At 37.5% G+C, this 22,189-nt stretch overlaps 1 pseudogene; it reads right to left on the reverse strand.

Annotated features, from left to right (window-relative positions):
* Nucleotides 1–511: 511 nt before the first annotated feature.
* On the reverse strand, nt 512–1,561 carry LOC118006377 (annotated as a pseudogene).
* Between the last annotated feature and the right edge of the window lie 20,628 nt (nt 1,562–22,189).

Here is a 22,189-nt window from a genome sequence, read left to right on the forward strand (position 1 = left end):
GTGTCTGTAATCCCCAAAAAACAGGCAGAACTACTGTGAGTTACTGTCACACTTGAATGTCACAGGACAGGTGTCTCACTCCACGTCCCAATATAATCTCTATAACTTTCTGTACAACTTTACCGTGGAACTGTTATTTCAGTGACTAGTTTGATATCAGATTAAACTTTCCAAAAAGTTACACATAATTCAGGTCTAGTTTTTCTACCAGTAAGAGTTCTGCTAAGTTACAAAACCCCATAATCACAGTGTTCAGTTTAAAAAAAATTCAACACACAGTAATCCTATCAATGTCAATCAAAATCAAAATTTCAGAATGCCGTGGCATTTATGTGACCAATCTGAGTTTTAGATACAAACACCAGCTGTTTATCCCATGGACCATTTTGCTAGGCTGAGGCTGTGAAAAATTGAAAGTCGACGTCCGACTCTTTTTTTTTTTTAATCGCACAAAGGGATATATGTGGAGGGTACAGAGTGACACTGAACAGATCACGAAGCACAACAGACATTAGTTCTCTCCCTCCCCAGCATCTCTTTCATCTCAGTGTGAGACGGTCCCTAAGCAACTGCATGATCAGGGTGCTGTCTTTGTAAGACTCTGCATTCAGTGTATCCAATTCAGCAATTGCTTCATCAAAGGCCGGTTTTGCCAGGCTGCAAGCCTTTTCAGGAGAATTTAGAATCTCATAGCAGAAGACTGAGAAATTCAGGGCCAGGCCACGTCGAACTGGGTGTGCAGGCTGCATTTCTTTCTTACTCATTTCAAATGCTTCCTGGGAAGCCTGCTGGGAGTTCGACACAGTGCTTTGTTTACTACCTCCAGATGCCACCTCCGAGAGATACCTAAAATGATCTCCTTTCCTTCTCAAGCAGAACACCTTGCTTTCTGGTTGTGTAGCGCTGGGAACAAGATGTTTGTCCAACAGCTCCCGGACATCATTGCGGATACCTGCCGCTCGGCCTCTGTCTTCCGCCGGCGCTCTCTGCCCAGCCGCTGCTGCTCCTCCGTCCGCCCGGTTTTCTGCTCAGTGCTGGGGGTGACGCGCCACGACGAGCGGCGGGCGCCCCCCACGTCCTTGTAGGCGACGGAGAGCAGATTTGCCTCCCCACTGGAGAGTTCGTGCCCCTGTTCCGAGGCCGCAGCCATGGCTCGCCGTACCAGCTCACTTTTACCCGCGGTCGTTCCCGGGGGGAGGGCAACAGGGCGCAGAGACGCGTGTGAGCGAAGCCGGCAGCGCGGTGACCGCGTCCCTCCCCAGCCCCCTCCTCAGGCGGCGGCGGCTCCACTTCCGCCTCTTGTCTACTATTTCGGAAAAGCAAGCAATTAAACAAAATTGCCGATTTGCTTTTCCAAAAATTTCTGCTCCTGATTTCCTCCCTCCCCCCTATCACTTCGACTCCACCCTAGATCCCAGCTCGAATGAGCTCTACGAAAGAGCCTGCTTCTAGTCCTGCCCCCTTCAAATACATTCTCCATGTCGTACCTGGGTTGCTCTACCGAAAATGTAAATCTAGTGTGTTTAAGCTAGCTTGTTTGTTTAAAACTAGTTTGTTTAAAACCAGTTTGTTTAAAACCCTTGCTAGTAATGGGATAAATCCTGAGATTCCTGGCTCAACACAAAACATGACACAAATACTATTTTTCCAGTAACATTTGCCACTATTCCCTATCTCACAATTAATGCTTTCATAATAGGGAGATGCCTGTAATGTCTCCTCACCCCCATGATTTTTTTATATCCTTTCACCTTTGGTCATGGTGTTCCCTCTAGAGTTTCTTTTTCACGTTTATTTATCTGGCTAACTCTGACTCATGTTCAAATACTTAATATCTATGATATTATCCCACTTTGTGCATGTACTGCCCCTAAAACTTATTAAAACTCTTTAGGACAATCACAGACCTGTACCTCTGAAACAAATAATACATTATATGTTAAAAAAAAAAAAAAAGAAGAAGATAGCAGGAAGGGAAAAATGAAGGGGGGGAAATCGGAGGGGGAGACGAACCATGAGAGACGATGGGCTCTGAGAAACAAACTGAGGGTTCTAGAGGGGAGGGGGGTGGGAGGATGGGTTAGCCTGGTGATGGGTATTGAAGAGGGCACGTATTGAATGGAGCACTGGGTGTTATATGCAAACGATGAATCATGGAACACTACATCAAAAACTAATGATGTAATGTATGGTGATTAACATAACATAATAAAATAAAAAAATGTAAAAAACAAAACAAAACAAACTTTCAGGACAGGATTTGTACTTGGGTTGAAAACTGCATTCATTAATCTCAAGTGACCTTCCCACTCTAAAATTCTAAACCTTGTGATTTCCCTTACTAGTCATACCCACCCCAATCCTCTCAAACCCAGCTTCTCTCTTTCAAAATTCTATGTAAGGCTTTTCCAACTCAGAAAAAAAAATAATTTAAGGAAAACATTTCTCTCAGTTATCAGAAGATAACTCACATATTAGGTGCCAAATTTAGATAAGCATCTACACAAACAAGACCCATTTCCTCATTAAACTTCCTTGAGGGAGATTTCGCGGATTTTCATCATTCTGCCAGTTCCAAAATTTCTCAATCTTTCTTCCAAAACATTTTTATATGCAAGTAAAACTGGCTGAATATACAGACTCATAGAATTTTAGACCTATAAGAAACATTACATTTAACTAGCCTAAATCCCTTCTTTTTATAGAAAAGAAAATGAAGCCCAAAGATTTTCTGAAGGACACATTGCTCATGAGCTTATGTGTTTCTGCTATGCATGTGTTTGTCACCATACTCCCAAATATATTTACACACACATTTGTACCACACAGTATGTAGCTAGACCCCTGTCGTATCCCTGGTTTTAGGGGGATGGAAATCACAGCTTCTCCTTGTTCAATGCTTTCTTAAAAAAAAAAAAATCAACACTATCTAATTCCGATTTTACACTCTAAGTGAAGGAAAATGTTGACTGAATGAATGACGGACTCCCCTACTACTCTGCTAACTGGTGTTAAGGCATCTCTCTGAGCCCGACTTTGTTTCTCCTGGCATGAGTCTCGTTCACTCACGTCAATGGCAGCCATATCCAGGGACTTGTGGTCAGAACAGAGTCTAGTGTGCTGTTTCTCTCTAATTATTCTACTTGACATTGCTCTGGCTTTTTTTCCCCTCCAGTGTGTGACTGGAAGTCTCTTTAACAGTGAAATAGTGGTTATGTATGCACACTGGAGAAATGGACAATATTCACTAAGATCTGTCATTCGTAAGGCACTGTGAGTGACTAATCCTTGCTCTCTCCTTTTCTAGCTTCAATATATGCATTATGATCAATGTTAACTTCTATGATTACTCTAAAGGCAATAAAAGGTAATACTTTCCTCAAGTGGTGCAGGGCCAGGATGGATTATCCTGCTGTCTGGTCTTTAATGAAAGATATCTACGTTACACATGATTTGGACCTATAATAAGTAAAGGGAGAACATTCTTATCAACTATCCTCTGTAAAAAACTGGAGTTCAGAAGCCTTGCCCCTGGTTTCCTTAAGAGGAAATCAGAGCAATTCAAAAGAGTGGATTCCAGGTATAGATATCAGATTCATTAGAACTATTACCTGAACCCCACAGTTTGAGCTACTTGTTACTCACCTACCACCTCAATACTGGTCCAGTGCCCAGACTGGTTCTGACTGAGGCAGGAGGCACTGAAGAATCTCTTCTCCATACTATGATAAGCCTTACTCAACCAATCTCGGTTTAGTTTCCTTGACCTTTGCTTTGTTCCCATGTAAGACTTACAGTAACATATGTGGAAAACCAGATTTTTTTCCCCCAGTAGAGGTATATGCAAACTGTGTGTTTAAAGTAAATTATTATAAGCATTTAATATGAGTAGAATAACAATTTAAAATTTTTAAACATCCCCATGAGAAGTGGATATTTAAAGGAAATGCATCATTATATTTTCTGCTATTCAAAAAATTATTTTTTAGAAAGTTGTATTTCCACATACCAAATTTTTAAAATTATGCTATAAATCTTCATGTTAGCCATAGTCAAAATCATGTGATAAACTGACTTAGGTATTACAAATAAAAGACCCCTGATTCCTTTAATATTATAATTGAGACTTAGAAAAATAAATTTAATACCCAGTCTAGAATTGAATGCTTATTTTAGGGCAATAAGGATAATTTTTTTTTTTTTCAACTTCCTTTTCCAAAGAGAGTCTTGACTCACATGATTAGTGACCAGCAGAGGGCACTACCTACACAGCTGAGGGTCTGCACTCTTGATGACTAACTTCTTCCACTCCCATCCCCACCCACTGGCACACACACTACCACCATCACTATAAGGTACAACCCAGACTCGGTCAAGTGAAAAGAAAGAAGTCTGTGCTTGTTTGTTCCTATCATATCAGAAGTTAACCTTTAGCTGGAAACTAAATTTACACCAATGCACTAAGCTTAGATCATTGTTCTGATATAAATATAGCCTTAAGCTAGAATTTCTTATATATTCAAGGAAGATAAGTGGATTCCTTTGTACTTTGTTTCAACCATCAATTGTGGTTAAAAACTCAAATTACGTTTCGCTGAAACTGCTTCTTCCTATCATACATCAATTCCCACATATATAAAGTGAAATTTAACCTACATGTTTCCAGCATTACTTTTTTACATGTTTCCAATACTATTTAAACTGTACCTCTGCAGGGGCGCCTGGGTGGCTCAGTCGTTTGGCGTCTGCCTTCCGCTAGGGTCATGGTCCCAGGGTCCTGGGATCGAGCCTCGCATCGGGCTCCCCGCTCAGCAGGACGCCTGCTTCTCCCTCTCCCACTCCCCCTGCTTGTGTTCCCTCTCTCACTGTGTCTCTCTGTGTCAAATAAATAAATAAAATCTTTAAAAATAATAATAAATAAACTGTACCTCTGCAGAACTCTACTACTTCTAGAAAAATTTAGAAGGTTTTTTATAGCTTGCTTATGCTCTCTCCTTTCAACAGGAGAGTGATTTTATAACTTTTAAAATGTTTTTGTTTGTTTAAATCAAGAAACTGCTAGGGTAAATTCATAGGTGTATTTCATGTGAGAAATTTCCTAAATTTCATAAATTTTCATAAATGTAATGCCTTACTGAAAACTTCTTCACTGAAAATTGTATAATACTGGAGAAAAATGAGAAATGTAAAATAGACAGCAGCATCAGTTTATCAAACAGAATCCTTCTAAAAATGAAAGCAAGACCCTCCCTTTCTATATTTAATAGCTGTGTGACATTGGGAAGATTACTTAAACTTATCTTGCCTCAAATTACTCCTCTGTAAAGTAGGGATGATAATGTTATTCTAGTTTCTTGGTTTACAGATGAAAAACTGAAGCCAACCATGATTCTGAAACTTTGTGAGATATATCTTATTTTAACAGCTAAGAATAGAACACAGGCTCCTGAATTCTCATCCTGTTCATTCTACCTCTTTTCCTATATTCTTGTCTAAGTACAATCAGAATCTCTAACCAAGGCTAAACTTAGTATATAATTTACCTCTACTCCATTTATATGACTATATAAGCAGCTGTGAATAAGCAAGATGTTTTTCTTCAAAAGTAACTTATTTTGATGCAGAAAAAAAATGTTAAGTGATGATTTAATATTTACCATATTCATTTGGATCCAAAATGAAAGTCCATGCAAAAATCTTTACCAATGATGGTGAAATCCTAGAAAGTTAACATATTTTTAGAAAGGGATATAATTTAGAAAAGGATATAAATTATTTCCCTATTCACATTGTTTTCAAAAAGTTATTAAAATTTAATTTCTTGCAAAGATATTTTTATACAGAGAGGAGCCAATGGCAAGGCAAAATAGAATCAAAGTTTATAAGTATTCAGTTATAGGATTAGAGAGTTTCATTGAAAAATACAGGCTTGGCTCCTGGAAAATCTCAAATATAGGGTTGGATTAGGGAAGGCTATTTAAAAATTCAAGATAATGACTATCTGACAAAACACAATTTAATATTTACAGTATATTATGCTATTATCATCTCTACAAATAATAACTCAACTTAATTCTCACAACAAACCTACATACTTTATTGAGATTGTCACCTATGTTTTATAATGAGGAAACTGAGGCACAGAGAAGTAAAACAAATTACCCATATCACATAGCTGGGAAATAGCAGAGCTTGGATCTGCACCCAGGCTGGTCAACTCCAGAGGCCATGCATTTAACACCAGCTCTATGCTGCCACATCCCCAATAAAAGCCTTCAATAGTTTCTTGTCATGCTCAGAATAAGTTCCTTGCTGTGGCCCTCACATAGTGTGACCCTGCAGATATTCCCAAGTTCATCTCTTCTGCTTCCTTTTTGCCTACAATGTTGCAACCACATTGACCTTTCTTTTCCTTTGACAAGCCAAGTTATTTTCCCAGGGTCTTGAAACTGATTATTCCCTCTGCCCTAATACCCATCCCCTTGATCATCATATGGCTGTCTTCTCTCTAGCCTTCAGATCCCACTTTAAGTGTCACCTCCTAGCAGAGATCTTTATGATCACACGCTGAAAGAAGCCACCCCATTACTGCCTAATAAAACAACCTATTATATATTTCTTTGTAACAGTTATAACTCACTGATATTTTTCTTGTTTAAGCATTTATTTTCTTTTCCTTCCATACGAATGAAAGCTTTAAGAAAACAGGGACTTTGTCTCATTCACTGCTCTAGCTCCAATAACGTTGCTTTCCAATCTTTTGACATTGTAGGACACATGGAAATAATAAAAAATAAAATAAAAAATAATTTGTGTAAATTGAAGGAGATTTAGCATCTTGATATAGGGCTTAACAAAAAATATTATATTCAGTATATAATTATAATAAGACAAATAGGATACAAATACTAGGGATCACATTAAATATTAAACTTGTATAACATTTTTAAATAAAACCTTTACAAAATTGTAATATGAAATATGATCTGGCATTTATGAATATACTATCTTCTATTAAGCTTTGTGCTTAAAATAAGAGCATAATGTCTGATGAGTTTTTAATGATGATATTTTCAATTTTTTTTTTTAAGATTTTATTTATTTATTTGACAGAGAGATAGCAAGAGCAGGAACACAAGCAGGGGGAGTGGGAGAGGGAGAAGCAGGCTTCCCGCCAAGCAGGGAGCCCGATGTGGGGCTCAATCCCAGGACCCTGGGATCATACCTGAGCTGAAGGCAGATGCTTAATGACTTAACCACCCAGGTGCCCCAATTAGCCACCCAGGCACCCCGATATTTTCAAATTCTTAATAGCATCATGAGTAACTTTTTTAGAAAAAAAAAAGATAAAAAATTTGTACAAAAGAAATATATTTATAGTAGCTGTCAGATTGTTCTTATTTTCATCAATAAACATAATGTTGTAATATCTTGTTATAATGGGAATGTTCAAACTTTTCAGTTTCAGAATAACAAAAAAGCTCTAATTTGCAGAATATATATATATATCTTTGAAGCAGTCATCATTCAGCTAACCAGGTTACTGTGGCAAGAGCGTATCTGCTGCAAATGAGCTTAAGAATCTTCCATATGTGAGGACAGCACTCAATGTGCCACTTGGTGCTCTATTCCTGTGGAGTCCTCATTGGGTTTCTTTGCTTCCTCTTCCTTAATGGGAAGCTGCCCATTTTTCTCCATGGATATCAGGAACACATATTCATCAGCTCAGTAAGTCCCATATTCACGATGAGCAGAGAAGAGCGCTTAGCTAACTGTTCAAATAGATTTTCTCTTTGGCTAGGCTCAATGAGTTGGGACAAATTCATGACTGCTGGACATGAGATGACCATGTGGTGCCTCCCTTTGAGGTTCTTCTGATGGGGCACTCAGGTAGTGGCTACTGTCTCCAGTGAGCTCTGACCTCTCAAACCAATGGCCACCAATGGTGACCTGAGAGGCTTTACTTAAAACCTTGCTACTCAAAGCTTTGCTTTGGGTTTAAGGGTGGTCCCTACCAGTTTCACTGATATCACTTTGATATTTGTTAGAAATGCAGAATCTTAGTCCATTGGTTATGAATCTGCATTTTATTTATTTGTTTTGTTTTATTTGTTTGTTTTTTAAGTAGGCTCCACACCCCGTGTGGAGCCCAATATGGGACTTGAACTCAAAACCCTGGGGCCCCTGAATTTGCATTTTAACAAGAATTCCCTCCTAATTATTATGCACATTAAATTTTAAGGATTGCTTTAGAACACTACTTTGTACAGAATAAGTTGGCAACCAATAGTTTTGGAATAAAACTGTGTGAATTATATAATGGAAACGCAGAGAACTGAAAGGATATTGCAGTGTTTTTTGTTATTTTTAAGGACCTTGCCATGATTTACACTTATACAAGCACACACAGCTTATTTGAAAAAAACATGTAAATTGTAGATGCCTGCAAGTAAGGCAAAACTTGTCATAATGGTGCTACTTACAGGTTTGGGATGAATTGTCTGAATAACTGAAATCTTACTTTTTTTTGTTCAGCCATCTTTCTGAAAGCAATAATTTTCATAAAACACATGCCAACTTGCCTCTTTTGCTTTCTGTCATGTTTCTGCATATAACATGTATAGGTATTAAATGCATATAATACATACATGTATAATGGGTAAGCATGTCTCACATGCGCTCAAAATAATAATTTTTTTAATCCCCGTTCAGTTCATTCACTCACACAGTCAGCCAACTCTATAAAACATCCATTTTTCCAGATTTTCCTTTCTTTTTCTTTTCTTACCTCCTCTCCATTTCCTAACTGGCCTTAGAAATGAATATTCCAGGAATTGAGACATCAAATATTTGCAACTTCAGGCTGTTCCGGACTTTGTCAGTACTTCTGAGGTCAATCAGAGTTAAAGGAATTTGTTAAGCTTTATTTTTTATGTCAGTACAAAAATCTCCTTTTCACTGTTTTTACTTTCTCATTGGTATCCCTGGTTATGCTTACTGGTTGTCACTGGAATTTTCCAAAATTAATTACAAGTTACAGTGTCTAGTTGGCTGTCTAGTTTGATTCTTTTCATTCTTCACAGCACAAATATTTTTTTTTAGATTTATTTATATTAAAGAGAGAGAACAGTCGGGAGGGGAAGAGGGAGAGGGAGAGAGAAACTCAAGCAGACTCCTCGCTGAGCGTGGAGCCATATGCGGGGCTTGATCTCACAACCCCGAGATCAGACTTGAGCCAAAATCAAGGGCTGGAGGCCCAACCGACTACACCAGCCAGGTGCTCCCACAGCATAACTATTTATTGGATATCCACTATAGGTATGACACTTACCTAGGATGCTTAATCAGATAGGATGTCATAGGTTATGCTGCAGAAACAAAGAATGCCCAAATCTTAGTGCCATGTTAAAAGGACTATTTATTTCTCACTCAGAGTACATTTTCATCATAGATCAACAGTAAACTCTACCATCATAGCCATTCAAGGGTCCAAGCTGATGGAGATTCTATTTTCATATCTGCTGCCATGATATCATGGCAGGGGTTGGGAATAAGGTGAACCATACACTGGCTCTTAAAACTTACACCGAGAAGTGACATACATCGCTTCTCTCACATTCTGTTTTCCAAAGGACGTCATAAGGTTGTGCCTGACTTTAAAGGGATCGAGGAAGTATAATCCTACCAAGTGCCCAAAAGGGGAAGAGCCATATCTGAATAGTCCTAACACCACAGCTCTACCTAAGGAGAAATCAAATAACACACAAGCACAAGCCTGTTTTCAAAGACTTTAGAAACTAGTTGTAAACAAAGTTGAGTATCAGATATAAAATGTTCTAAGTCTCAGAGTGCAGTGCTAAGAAAAAAAGTGGTTAAGAATTGCAGAGTTAGAAGAAATAAACGCGGATGAGTGAGTCAGGGAAGCATATAGACAAGGTGAGACCATGTATAAATTGCTGGATTCAAGTGTGAAATGAAATGAGTAAGGATATTCATGGTTGTAACCATAATGGATGAAGCAGGGGTGGAAGCACACTACTGAAAAGTATATACTAACTGACCAGAGAAAATACTGAAAATATTTGTTCCAATAGGAGCAGAGAGTCCCTTATATCTAACAGAAGGCAAACCTGGATAGGCCCAGTAGGAATAGGTTATTAAGAACCTTGAATGCCAGTTAAGATGTGTGCACATTACCTTTAATATGGACTCCTTTGGATTTGCTCACCTTTGACCTTCTCTTTAGCCTTTTGATGATGGTCCACCACATTGCAGGGATGGACCACTATATTACAGACCGACAAAACAGAAACAAGGGGAAAATGTGGGACTTTGCTAGAGAACAGGGTTACAGAGACATTTACACCTTTCTTCGTGGAATATAGGTGCACTAACAATAAGAAAGAAATGCCCATGAAGCCAATCTGGCCCTGAGCATTTGGGGGTCATTAAAAACAATGCAAAGGCCAAACGAAACAAAAACTCTAGTTTCAAAGCAACATATAGCTGGTAATGTTTTATCAGAGCTACAGGAAATAGGCTTTTTATATCAAATAAAGGGGAAGAACAGGAGTGATGATGGAAAAAGTGTGGGTCTGGATTCCAGGAGTCCTATATCCTCGTGGCAGAGAGCTCTCTTATTAGCAGTATGATTTTGGATCTAACATCTTTCTGGATGTCAGTTTCTCCACTTGTGAAAATAAATGTGTTGAGCTTATACAATCCTCAAAACTACGTGTTTAAATATTTTTCTTCTTGGTTTATCAATAAACAAATATTAAGGATAAAATATATGGCATTAAATCAATATAGATATACTAAAAGTCTTTTTGATAGGAAAACTTATGTAAAAGATGAGAGAATATGTAACAAAATAACTAGCAATGCAGGAAACCTAGTGACGTCAAACTCTTACATATCACTTTTCAAAGCAATGTTAATGATAGTTTAGTGGGCAGAATCTTTTTGTGGGACTTAGAACAATCTGTTCCCATCATCACCATGGTCTTGCTTTACGACTTCAGGAAGTTACTACAAGTAAACCACCTCAAGCACAATTGGATGGGAGTCAGTTGTTAGTTATCCAACAAAAAGATGTCATAATATAAGTACACATTTAAAGGTATATTTGAATTTTCTCTGCTGCTGTTATTTTTGCTAACTTCACCTTATCATCACATACATCCTGTGACTGTGTCTTCAACCCCTTCAGTTACATTTCCATGTAACTATTATACTTCTGTTACATTCTGGCTATAATATAATGCTCTGTAGTTTTCTGTGAGAATATAATATTAATGTCCATTTTGGAGGCAAAAGCAAACTCAAATAAGATAACGGATATGGGAGGCTTCCTCTATAGTTTAAAAATAAATTCAGTGATCTTTCATTCTTCTGCTTTGATAAACGGATTAAAAGAATTTTACCAAGTCATGAATTAAAATCTGCTCAGAATAGACCAAGAAATTCCCTAGTGAGATGTACTGATCTTAGATGGTCTGTCAGTTGTTGGTAATTCTTTAACCCTTTATTTTTCTCAGTGAAAACTGCAGTCTCCTTAGGGGAGGGTCACATGTTATGGTATTCTTTATACCTGGAGTTTTAGGTAAACCCAGATAGAAAAACTCTGATGAGGATTTTAATGTTATGCAAGTCAGTAGATCAACCATATTTTTTTCCAATAGAAATTCTGATCTTCAAAGCAAGGAAATACATTCTTCCCCCAGATTTTTTATAATTAGCTGAAGACAATTTTAAAAATAACTTAGTTTCACCATCTACTTAGCTTCACTACCATTGTGTTCTGTATGTGATCCATCTTCCTGGGACTTTTATAAAGACAGATATGGAACTGGGTCAGCTTGTAGAACTGAATTATTTTAATTCATTCTTATTAGGGCTCTCTAAGGAATGTGAAGCCATGACAGAGCTCAACATCCTTGGAGCCAGTTTTGGAAGCAAAAATGAATGAGTCAAATGGATTTGGAGTCATGTTCTGCATGGCAACCTAAGAGTCACCTTGCTCCTCCCTAACCTGCTTGTCACTGTTCCCATTCCATGTCCCAGTCACCAAGGACCTGTGAATGGAACCTTACCTTTCCATTCCCTTTTCCAGTTCAGTCATTCCTCATTTCTCTTCTAGATTACCACAGCAGCCTCCTAACTATTCTCCCCCTCTCCAATTTGCTTCTCTCCCACCTCTCACACTCCTTCCCCACCATTCCTCCTAACTTGTTTGGGGTTATCTTCACCTCCTCTGGAAAGACTTTCTTGAGTTCCCTAGTCTAAATTGAGTTAATTTCTCAGTATAACCCTTGTGCTGCCTGCAGTCTAGCCCTTTCTATGTGGCTTGGTAGCTGCACATTTCTCTGCTCCTCTCTGAAGTGGAAGCTACTTGTGGAAGCTACTAAAAGATGCTATCTTCATTGGGTCTTTAAAACCTAGCACATAATGTTGGTACAAAACAGTCCCTTCATAAATATTTGTTGGATGACTATATGAATAAGTAAGTTATTAATAAATTAGTAAACAATCAAACAAGAAATAGAAACACAAAGAATTAGTCATGCAAGTAAAATTTCAAATCAAGGAATTTTGCTAAATTCTACTCTGAAACTAATAGTACTCTATATGTTAACTAACTAGAATTTAAAATAAAAACTTGAAACAAAATAAAACAAACAACAACAAAAACAAATCAAGGAAGTGTGAATGATTTCTGTCTACTGCTTGTCCAGATTCCTAGTAATTTAAGATGCAGCTCCAAGTCATGGCTGGAGAACAGTAAATGTGCTATTATGAAGCATGCTAAGCAGTTCAACTCTGCTATTTTGTACAATAGTGGTCAACAGCACATCAGCTAATGTAAAAAGCTCTGCAGTAGGCATTGCTTGGAAGTTGACCCCAAATGCGCAGAAGATGGGAAATGGAAGCAATAAAGCTCCCATACTCTTTTATAAGACCATAAATCAGTTCTTAGAATAGAAAAACAAATCATATAAATTTCCTTCTTTTCTGCACCAAAATAGCTAGCTTTTCACTGCTTGTTCTTTTCCTTATCCATGAAATTTTGATTGATATGATAACCCTGAAATAGATTACCCAGGCAACAGATAAACCTTCCCTATGGTGGCCAGTCAGGTGAAATTTTTCTACATCCTTTCTCTTGAAAACAAAATCTCTTTTTCTAGTGGTCTTAAATTGTGAATACTTGATTCCAACTTCACCTTCAGCAGATTTCTTTAATACCCAAGCATAATTATGTGCATGACCTTGCACATGAAAAAGGGATGACATCTGTTATGCTATCACTATCGGAAATGTGAAAGTACTCTGATCTTTTCCTTATTTATACTCAAATAGTACTCAGAACCTGTCTTAGTCTATTTAGGCTGCTATAATAGAATACCATAGACTAGGAGGCTAATAAACAACATAAATTTATTTCTCATCATTGTGGGGACTGGGAAGTCCAAAATCAAGACGCCAGTAGATCTCATGTTAGGTGAGGAACTGCTTTCTGGTTCATAAATGGCCATATTCTAGCTGTATCTTCATAGGGCAGAAGGGGCAAGGGAGCTCACTGTGGTCTATTTTATAGGCACTAATCCCTTTCATGAAGCCTCTGCCCTTATGACCTAATCACCTCCCAAAAACCCACTTCCTCATAAAATCACATTGGGGGATAGGACTTCAACATATGAATTTTAGGGAGACACATTCAGTCTATAATAGAATCCTTCAGGGCAATGAGGTTATATAAAATATGATTCGTCCAAAATGATTTGTCTCAGTCTTTTTGAGATTTTTGTTTTCTTTCTGATAGGTTAGAGATAGGTATAATGTTTAGTTCCATTTAGGACATTTTAATCATCCTCTTGGATTTAATATATTGAAGTTGAATCGACTTAACAATCAAACCAACTTACCTATATTCACACCCAGGATGTAGTCATCTACTTTAAGATGCGGCTTTTTATTCCTTAAAAGCCACATCAAAATAACAGTCAGAAAGTAAGAAGACATCACAAGACACATGCTCCCTGCTGCATTAATGAGTATTTGAATCCTACTGTATCTCTCTTGAAATGACTATGTTGAACATAAGAGTTGATTCAAATGATACTTCCTATGAATAAAAAAAAGGATTTTTGCAAAAGAACATTATGATCAGTTCATTTTGAAGAAATGAGAAGCAGCTCAAGTTCTCATTCATATTGAGGACAACCACCTGGGTTCTCAGTGATAAGTGCCATAAATGTGCAGAAAGTCAGTTACTCTGTGATGCCAAGTTAAACAACTCCCCTGTGCAATATTCCTACCCTGGTGTTTGAGCATTAGGCATGAGCTGGGCCTCTTCCATGTGGCAGTTCAGAAAAAACAGCAGTAAAATGATTTTTAAACAAACTGAGTCATACAAGTGATGGAAGGATGATGGAAACCAAGAACACATTGATTGCATTTGCATATCTAATCACTCCCTGCAACAGGTGGTCCATTACGCATACCTCTCCCCTACGAGGACCAGAAGCCAGTGGGGGACAGGCCTTGTGTTAATTCCTATTTCACTACTTACACACACATAATTCACTGCACATAGTAGAGTATCATTTGAAAGCTGTGCTCTGGGAAATGTTGGTAAGTGTAACTAAACCAAGAAAGAAAAACTCTGTGTTTGTTGGATTAAGTAAAATTAAATGTGATTCTTTACCAAAGGAGCCCTTTAATATTTCTTGAATTTAAAAATGTACATTAAGTCTCTCTAAATAGAATATGCAATGTACTCATGCTTACTTGATCACAGAGCTTTTCCTTTGAGAGAAACTTTCAGAAAACACTTGAATGGAATCAGAAAACACTGACATAAATGTAGCCACAAATTAAGAATAAGGGCCTACGTTTTTCTGGTGCCCCTGAAACTGACCTACCAAGTTGTCAAAAGAAAGATTTTGATTTCTCTTCACATTAACTCCAGATCTTAAATTTTTCCCACTTAAAAAAAAAAAGATGAGTGAAATAATGCAGGTATAATCTGGATGCACAATCCATTAAGACGGGCAATATAAGCATACTGTGTGTGTGTGTGTGTGTTTTTTTTAATGAGAATCCTTCTCTTTAGGAGAGTATCATTTCAAATCTATATATCTTTTCAAATTTTAGATTGCTGGTAGTGTACATTCAAGCCCTCTCACTGGGTTGTTCCTCAGTTTCCCTTGTAATTTGGAGTGGATTATAAATAATCACTTCATTCAGGGAAGATGGAACACACATGACAATCAATACCATTAACTGCCACAAAATTGGTCTGCTTTTCTGCTCAAAATGGTCAGTTGACCTGCTACAATGAAGACACAAATTTGACTGGGTAAGTTCAATTGATGCCGTTCCAACTCCCTCTTTTATTTTTAAATCACTGCTGCTACTGACTGACAAAATGTCTTTGAATTGGAGAGACCAGTGGAGAGCTAAGTGACAGAAAAGACATTTATCAACATCTTGACAACTGCTAGTGCCAGTTTGCATCATTCTTTGAAACTTGTTACCTGTGCTATTATTGACCAATAGATTAATCGGTAAGATGAGGGTGAAACCAGCAGGATGGCTGCACCTGCCTCAGCTCCCAGGAACTGGTTTTGTTTTTTTTTTTTTAACAGACAAGGGGTTAAATCTATTTTATTGAAAATTAGTTTTGATAACTAAAAAGCCCCAACTCTTTCAAATATCTATAAAAAATAAGCTATTGAATATATTGTGAGTTATGACAGAGATGACAATTAGCCAAACAGTATAATTTGAGGAAATACGTCCCCCATTTGTAGAAAATTACATCTATTTGCACTGGCCTTTCCCAGCATACAACATCTAAGAATTAACAAGGCCACCGACATTTGGAAGAACACCAAGGTCCTTATGTTGATGGATTGAATGTGCTTGGCATATATTCCATACTTCACCACATAAAGGTATACAAATTAAAGACAAAAACTAGGACCAGTAAACTTAACTTGAATAAAATACAAAAGATACAGAACTGATTAAAAGATTCTGGCAGGTTTTATTAATCTGATCAGTTTTAAATAAAGAAATAACCAGAGGAAATTAATAGTTACACTATTCTTTACTTCTCTGACCATCTTTTATAGATGAAATAATTTAGAAGGGTTTCAAATTGAGACTGTTGCTATTCATTGATTTCTAAGTCTTCCATTTGCTATGCCATGTATGTAAACAATATAGACAGTCAATATCAGGAATGACAGCTCCAGAAGATTGTGGGCTCAGTTAGAGGGAGATTTTAAATTCCACACATAAGTTCCTGTGGTAGAGACATTTACTCTTCACTGAATATCCATGTGTTCTCCCCCCTACTTCCTGCCCTTGAAAGGTTAAGTAATGTGTGCAACCTCTAGCATATAGACCATGAAAAAAAAAGTGGCATGGGACATGCATACTAAAACATTGAAAAGAAGCTTCTTAAGTAACCTCTGATGCTTTATGTTGAGATGTCAGATCATCTGTCTGCCTGGGTTTTTGAGTAGTTGCATGTGCCAGAGCCCTGAAGCAACCTGCACTGTCTAGGTAACAGGAACAAAAGATAAACTTTTACTGAGTTTAGCCCCTGAGATTTGGAAGCCAAAAACTTACATTGGCATAATCTAGCCTACTTAGACTATGGCCAGTGTTCCTTTGCTGTAATTCTCTAAGCATATAAGGACATAATGCATTATGATGAGATACAGGCAAGTATCTCATCAGAGAGCCTTGAGCACCATTCTGAGAAGATAGATCTTTACACTGAATGCAATGATTTATTTTAAGCCATAAGAATGAAATAGGTGTCTTGGGAGAGAAACAGTTCTAGTTATTCCTTGGACAAGGAACCTTATAATATTTCTCAAAGTATGGGTCAAAATTACCTGGGGAGATTCTTAAAAGGCAAACAAGCCAACAGATTCCCAAGCAGCATCCAACATGAACTGAATCACAGTCTAACTGGTACATGGAGCCTAGAAATCCATGTTTTTAAAAAGCACCCCACGTGCTGTTTAAGTATGAAAACTACTAGGGCAAAAGGGATCGAGTCTGGAAACCCAGAGTCCAGCTCACAGTTAAGAAAGATGAGGACCTAAACTAAAGAAGAGCCAGGAAGAATGGAAGGAAGGCATGTATTCTGGAGGGACTGAGAGAGAATGTTTAGATGGATGAAAGGCAAGTGTGGAGACCAGACTTCTGGGTGCTACTCTGGTACGTTAGAGAACAATGAGTAAGAATGTTATGAAAGAGGAAGTGAGAACAGTTTTAATTATTTTGGGTTTGAGCAAAGGTCATTTAAGGCCATACATCAATACTAGACAGTCTTACTTTTGGAAATCGTATCCCACATTACAACAAAAAGTCTTAAATGTATTCATTTCACATTAAACACAATTTGCTTAAAACAATGTGGTATCTGGTTTGTGGCTATTGGAATAGTTGACATCATGCCATATATTGTTTTGATATTGAAGTTTTCTTTTTCATATCTTGGTGACATGTTTTTCCAGGCTCAAAGTTTCCCAAAGCTCAGGAAAAGTTCTAAGTTCCTAGGCCTATGCCTAAATGATAAAGAAACATTCAAGTGAAGACATCTAGAGTGAGCTGAATATATGGTGTAGAACAGGAAGGAGTGGACATCCTAAGGTGATGGTCATCATCATAGAGATGGTGATGCAGGTTGGGAGAGGTTGAGCCTTTCCAAAATAGGGTGTTCTCATCTTTGTTAATATCAAGTCTATTTGCACAATAAAAAAGTACCCTAAATTTATATAGCACTAGATCTTTCTAATCGGTCAATAATATTTCATATAAATTTTTTCTAAATTATTCTCAAGTTAGAAGGAAGCTAATATTTTTATATGGAAAATAACTTCCAAACAGATTAAAAGCTCAATAGCTCATTACATTAAATTTTCCAATTCTGTAGAAAAATGATTAACCACAGCATAAATATAGCATCCCTGAAACTGTCATTTATATTTCTGCCTACTACATCTTTATTCTCTGTAGGTACCTTTTAATCATATGTTTGTACAATTAATTTTCTTAGTCACTTCTCATGAATATATTATTTAAGCTTTATATGTATAAAGTAATAAAACAACAGGAGCTTAGGTAGATGGCTTGCAAAAATTAACCAATAGTTTTTCATACCTTCAATCAAATTTTGAATAAATGAGATAATTTTTAAACGATTTTTTTTGCACTTTTCATAAGAGCTAAGCTTAAATTGTTAACTCTGGGAGTATCATTTAATGAAGACGTTCTGTTCTCTAGTTACATTTTAGCCTCAGAAAGAGATCCTGTGAGCTAGATAACCACTATCAAGATATCACGGTGTTTTCTATGATATTTCTATGATAACAACCAATGGGATTCTGTTAGTACTAGTCCCTGAAAGCAAAACAAGATAGATGAAAAAATATGTCATATGACAATTCACAACTCCTGCCTGAAGGAGCCACATAGAACTTTTTCAGTCATACCTTTTGTTGAAAGCTCCTAAAATGTTTTCTTAATCTTCATTAATGTTCACAGTTTCCAATTACTTGCTAAAGTGGTCACTCTGTTATTTCCAGAGCACCAAAAAGGAAACTGAGATGCTCACAGTCTGATGCTACCAAGGGAAGATGTAAATTCTGGATGGCAACAGAATGGTAAGTCACTTAGCTCATCACTTCCCTGTAACAACTGAGATACTCAGATGTGATATAAAGACACAGGTGTTGGGGCCAAGAGACAGGTCCCTCATCTCTGCACACCTATTATCTGGCCTAGTTTCTTTAGTTCCAACCTCTTGGAAACTTGGAATAGATTTGTAACTACCCAAAAATTGTAGAAAGAGAAACAAATACACTAGTTTTTCCATTCACTTTTATGTATATATGGGAACATTTATATTAGGGAAAATCTTTATCATTAGATGAGTTCTGAAATGAGATGGTTAAATCAATTAGTTGGTTAGAGGAAAAGAAAGTTACAAAGAATCTGTAGAATTTTATATGTCCAACTGTATACAAAAATTAAAGCCTAACCCTTTATTACTGTTTTCAAAAGCATTTAAAGGTATGTGGAAAATATGGTGAAGGAGAAAACAGTAGGATTCAACACTTTTGGGTATAGCATTAAAAAGAAAAAAGATAAATCAGACTGTGCAGGTGTGTGTTGAATGAAATAAGTATCTCCAATGTAGAGAAAATAGGCTAGAAAAAGAAAGCGTTTGCACACACAAAAAAAATGTTTTTCAATAGAAAAAATTAACTCAGGGGCGCCTGGGTGGCTCAGTCGTTAAGCGTCTGCCTTCGGCTCAGGTCATGATCCCAGGGTCCTGGGATCGAGCCCCGCATCCGGCTCCCCGCTCCGCGGGAAACCTGCTTCTCCCTCTCCCTCTGCCTGCTTGTGCTCTCTCATGCTCTTTCTGTCAAATAAATGAAATCTTAAAAAAAAAAAAAGAAAAAGAAAAAATTAACTCAGATTGAGTGACTTTTCACAATTTGATTTTTCTTTTTCTCAGGAAAAAGAGATGGCATGGCTATGTTAGCTTTTACTCAATTTGCTATGTAGCCTACTTGATTTCTGCCAGATTTATTGGTTTAGTCAATGATAAGTAATGGTTAATTTTAGTGACAGATAGCATGTTCAATTCAGGAAAACAAAGCCAAATAGCTAAAAAGAGTTTTTTAGATTCACTGTCCAGGGAAAAGCTTGTCTTGGATTTTTCCATGGAAAAAAAAGATTTGTTTTCATTTTGATCCAAAGAGAGGGAAGTGTGATTCTTTCAGATTGCTAAGATAATTTCTCCTGAATTCAAATGAAAACAATGAAAGTCTAAACCAGACAAGGGTGATACACCAGGATTTAAAAATTGCCAGGGTACAGGCGCCTGGGTGGCTCAGTCGTTAAGCATCTGCCTTCAGCTCAGGTCATGGTCCCAGGGTCCTGGGATCGAGCTCCACATTGGGCTCCCTGCTCAGCGGGAAGCCTGCTTCTCCCTCTCTCACTCCCCCTGCTTGTGTTCCCTTCTCACTGTGTCTCTCTCTGTCAAATAAATAAATAAGGGCGCCTGGGTGGCTCAGTTGGTTAAGCGACTGCCTTCGGCTCGGGTCATGATCCCAGGGTCCTGGGATCGAGCCCCACATCGGGCTCCCTGCTCTGCAGGAAGCCTGCTTCTCCCTCTCCCACTCCCCCTGCTTGTGTTCCCTCTCTCGCTGTGTCTTTCTCTGTCAAATAAATAAAATCTTGTAAAAAATAAAATAAAATAAAAATTGCCAGGGTATTCAGATTATATGATTTAAAAAGTTCACCTGCGGAGGGCTTTCTTATTCTGCATTAAAGTTAAGAATTTAGAAGTGTGTGTCTGAGGCACCTTTTAAACTCCTTCAAGATCATTGGGCACAAAGGTAAATTGCATTTCCATTCAGAAAAACCACTGTTGACTTGGAAAGTAAAACGTCACTAAGTTGTTACTATCTCCAAAAAAATATATGCAGCAGGACATGCATTTGAGAACTGTAATCATAAAGGTAAAAAGGTCTGACTTGAGAGGCCATTTCCTTCCTTGAGCTGTAATGATTAAACCTAAATATCCTGATGGTCTTGCATGCCCACTTTTAAAAACATTTTTTTACACCTTTTTGATAAATCCAGAATCTTCAGAAGATGTAGATGGGCAAGTCACCTGATGTCAAATACCATTTCAGTTCTCTGGCCCGTGGCTTATACTTTTAATGCTCATTCTGTTGCATTGTATTATGTTTATTGCTTTCCAAAGAATGCATGTAACACTGACCATAAAAGGAGTAACTCCTCTGGAATCCTCTTCAGAAACTGTGTCTAATTCAGCTGATACTTCCTTTCCTCACCTTAAAACCCTATTAACATTCAAAGTGACCACCAGAGTTTATCATCCCTACGATGCTGACATACTCAGAAAATCCTTGGTTTATCGATTTGTCCCAAATACCATGCCTTGACCCCAAAGTAAGAAAGTTAGCATTTTCTATCCTCTTTCTCTGCCTGTTGCAGGTGCTTTATGTGTTTCTCAAATAGGCACTTTATCTTCTCATAAACGTATGCTGCTTATGTTTTTCTTTAAGTGGGCCACTTGGTTTGCCTTTTCCTCTTTTCATACTGTCCAAGTTCTCTGTTTTTAAAGACCAAGTTCAAATATAACCAGCCCTGTGAAATCTTCCTCAGTCATCCCAGCAAGAATTAATTAAACTGTTGGCATAGAACAAGGAGTCTTAGGGGGCAGATGTGTGGTATTTTCCTCTTTACACAATTTAGTCCTGTCTCCGAAAGCTAAGCTGTCATAGCACCACTACTATTCTCAGAGACTAAAGTGATAGGTCAAGGTCTCTCATTTTTTGGCTTCTGCGTTTCGGTTTGCTTAAGTTTCCAGGACCAAGGTAACCACTATGGAAGGTTTAATGATCTTCAGTGGTTGTTTCTATTGATGTACTTTGATGTTGAATCCAATGAGACTCTACTTATTTCATTGTAGTTACAAATCCTGATGCTGCTTCTTGCCACAGACCCAAGTTAGGCTATTGATTTGTACTCACGTTCTATGTCTTTATTTTTACAGCTTGGAGTTTTTCATTCCAAGCACAATGTTTGAGAATTCAGAAGCATTTGTGTTCAGAAATCTCCCATCTTTCAAGATTCTCACGAACTTGGATAGAATTCCAGAATGTCTTTACAAATACATCCCTTTAGAGATATGCCCTCATGCAAGCTATTTTGGGATGGCTCTGTGAAAGGAGTGGAGAAGTAGGCACCAGCTTTAGTCATTCCCATGTTTATAATGTTTTTTCCAACACTTGCCCACAAATAGCATTTTGTTATGATTTCTCTTATTTCATCTGTCCTGCATAAATTAGAAGATGCATGCAAATTCTTGGTTGGAAAATAGCAGAAGGAATAAAAAGCAACTTGCCCTTCCTTAGTGAAGACTCCTGCTATATGCAATTGGAAGGGATTTGGTGCTTAAAAACCTAAGTGGACATTGGGGAGGGTATGTGTCGTAATGAACACTGGGTATTATATAAGACTGATGAAGAATAGACCTGTACCCCTGAAACAAATAATACATTATATGTTAATTAGTTGAATTTAAATTAAAAATGAATAAATAAAATTCCAAATGAATAAA

The sequence above is a fragment of the Mirounga leonina genome, unplaced genomic scaffold (assembly GCF_011800145.1).
Source record: "Mirounga leonina isolate KUSES-001 unplaced genomic scaffold, KU_Mleo_1.0 Mir_96, whole genome shotgun sequence".
Lineage (NCBI taxonomy): Eukaryota > Metazoa > Chordata > Mammalia > Carnivora > Phocidae > Mirounga > Mirounga leonina.